This window comes from Globicephala melas, chromosome 7, assembly GCF_963455315.2.
Source record: "Globicephala melas chromosome 7, mGloMel1.2, whole genome shotgun sequence".
Lineage (NCBI taxonomy): Eukaryota > Metazoa > Chordata > Mammalia > Artiodactyla > Delphinidae > Globicephala > Globicephala melas.
The window spans coordinates 31,544,077-31,546,586 of NC_083320.1; the positions used below are offsets into that span (position 1 = coordinate 31,544,077).

Genomic DNA, 2,510 nt, shown 5'->3' on the forward strand with positions numbered 1-2,510 from the left:
GATGAAAAAGGGTTGTAGGAAAATTTAATAACCAAACGGATGTTAAACAGGTGAAGCTGGGACATCTTATTGTGTGAGGAAGTAAGGAAACAGGGAAAGATTAATGAGGTCATATAGAAAGGACAGAGAAGACAGCTTGAAAGAGCTCCTACTGGTGATATCTGTGACAATTTGAGAACAAAAAAGAAAATAAACTAAAACTGAAATAAAAATGTATGTGTCTATGATGATACCAAAATATCAGGGAAAATAATGGCATTCACTACCACTGGAAGTGACTTACATCAACTTCTTGATGTGAAAATGGTTAACAAAAGACAGAGAATAGAGCATGTGTTTGGGCATTTTTGATAACGAATTAATTAGAGAAAATTCTTTACACAGAATTTTGAGCCAATAAATCCAGAATCAAAGTTAAAATTTAAAAAATTCCATTTTGTATCCCCTAATGAAATAGGTAAATTCAATCAAATCACCAGTAGAAACTGAAGACATTAGGTGAAAAAAAGTTCACTAAGCAACTAGACATTCACATGACACCAGCAAGTCAGGTCCCAAATTACCTGCTAATTGCAAAAGGACTTCAGAGATACAGCAATCAAAGGCAGTGCCTGGTACTTGATTGGATCTTGGTTTAAAGAAAACAGCTATAAAGCATATTTGGGAGAAAATTATAGAAATTTGAAAGTGAGCTGGCTACTCAATGATATCAAGGGGACTATGGCTAATTTTGTTAAGGTGTGATAATCCTTCAATAATGTATTTTGGAGAGAATCCTTATTTGGGAAGATGTATATGGTAGTATCTAGCAATGAAGTAGAAACGTTCAAATTATTGAGAAAAAATTATATATATCCATATAGATAAAGCAAATATGTTAACAACACACCTATGTTGTGGGTATATAAAAGTATTCACTGTAGAATTCTTTCTTGTTCTCTGTATGCTTGAACGTGCTCGTAGTAATTTTTTTTTAATAATTCTTGTTTAATTAAGGTCTCTGCTAAAAATATGGAACGCTTCACGAATTTGCGTGTCCTCCTTGCGCAGGGGCCATTCTAATCTTCTCTGCATTGTTCCAATTTTTAGTATATGTGCTGCCGAAGCGAGCACCATAGTCAGGGTTTTAAACTGTGTTGCTTTACCATTAAGAAATTACTTTTGTGAAATACGAATTTTCATTTTCACTTTCTCTTTCAATTGTGGTTTGCTTAATTTTATTTATTTATTTTGTTTTAGGATTTTTTTTCCCTACGGGTGCAGGGTATTAGGATGACTCTGTGTTTACACGATTGTTTTAATTTTTGCCACCTAGATTTCCAACGCCTCTTCTGTTTTGGCCTGCCATGGTCCAGGTGTTTTCTGTAACTACATTTTCATTTCAGTTGCTGAGGTCTACACGAGTAAATAGGATGCTTATTGATATAACTCTTCTCACTGGCATTGGGTAGGCCAACATGTATTTTGTCCCAACTTGCCCTCCTGTGATATTACCTTTCAAGAGGACAACTTTGTGTGTATACCGGGGGAAGGGGAGGTGAAGACGCAGGAATGGTGGAGAGTAACGAGGCTTCAGTAATATCTAAAATGACTATTTCTTGCAATAAACTGAAACTAAAATAAGTCTTATACGACTAGTGGACATGTAAACTGGTATAACCTTTCTGGAGGGCAATATGGCAATACGTCCTAAAAGCTTTAATATTATACATACACTTTGATATTTCAATTTATGCGAATTTGCACTAAGGAAATAGTAACGGATACTGTTCATTGAGGCATGAACATCTTCATGGTAAGAACCGGAAATCAACCTAAATATCTAACAATAACTAAATGAGCATACATCTCCTGTTACAGACTGAGTTGTGTCCCCCCAAAACTCATAGGTGGAGGCTCTCAGCCCCAATGTGACTGTATTTGGAGATGGGGCCTTTAAGGAGATAATTAAGGTTAAATGAGGTCCTAAGAGTGGGGCCCGAATCCAATAGGACTGGTGTCCTTATAAGAAGTAGCAATACCAGGAGTGTGCACACCAGAGAAAAGGCCACGTGAAGACACAAGAAGGCAGCTTTCTGCAAACCAAGGAGAAAATCCTCACAAGAAACCATCCTTGCTGACACCTTGATCCTGGACTTCTACCGTCAGAACTGCACGAAAACAAATTTCTGTTGTTTAAACCATGCAGTCTGTGATATTCTGTTACAGCAGACCTAGTAGCCTAATACATCCCCAAAAGGAATAATAATGATGATGGTGATACAAATAGATGCCTATATAGTACTTACTATGTATCAGGCAGAGTTCTACCTGCTATGCAAATATTAATTGATTTAATCTACACAGGAACATTATCGGGGGTTCTTTTATTATTTCTATTTTATACATGAGAAAATTGAATTACATAGAGGTTATGTAATTTACCCATAGCCATACCGCTGGTAAGTAGAACTTGAACCTAGGCAGTCCTCCAGAGAGCTTGCTCTAAAACACAAATTCTACATTTAGAA

The 2,510-nt window shown here is 36.3% G+C and overlaps 1 non-coding gene across 1 annotated transcript; it reads right to left on the reverse strand.

Annotated features, from left to right (window-relative positions):
- Positions 1–1,005: 1,005 nt before the first annotated feature.
- On the reverse strand, positions 1,006–1,113 carry LOC115852902 (U6 spliceosomal RNA). Its single transcript, XR_004039303.2, has one exon. It is a non-coding gene; the product is annotated as a U6 spliceosomal RNA (small nuclear RNA).
- Between the last annotated feature and the right edge of the window lie 1,397 nt (positions 1,114–2,510).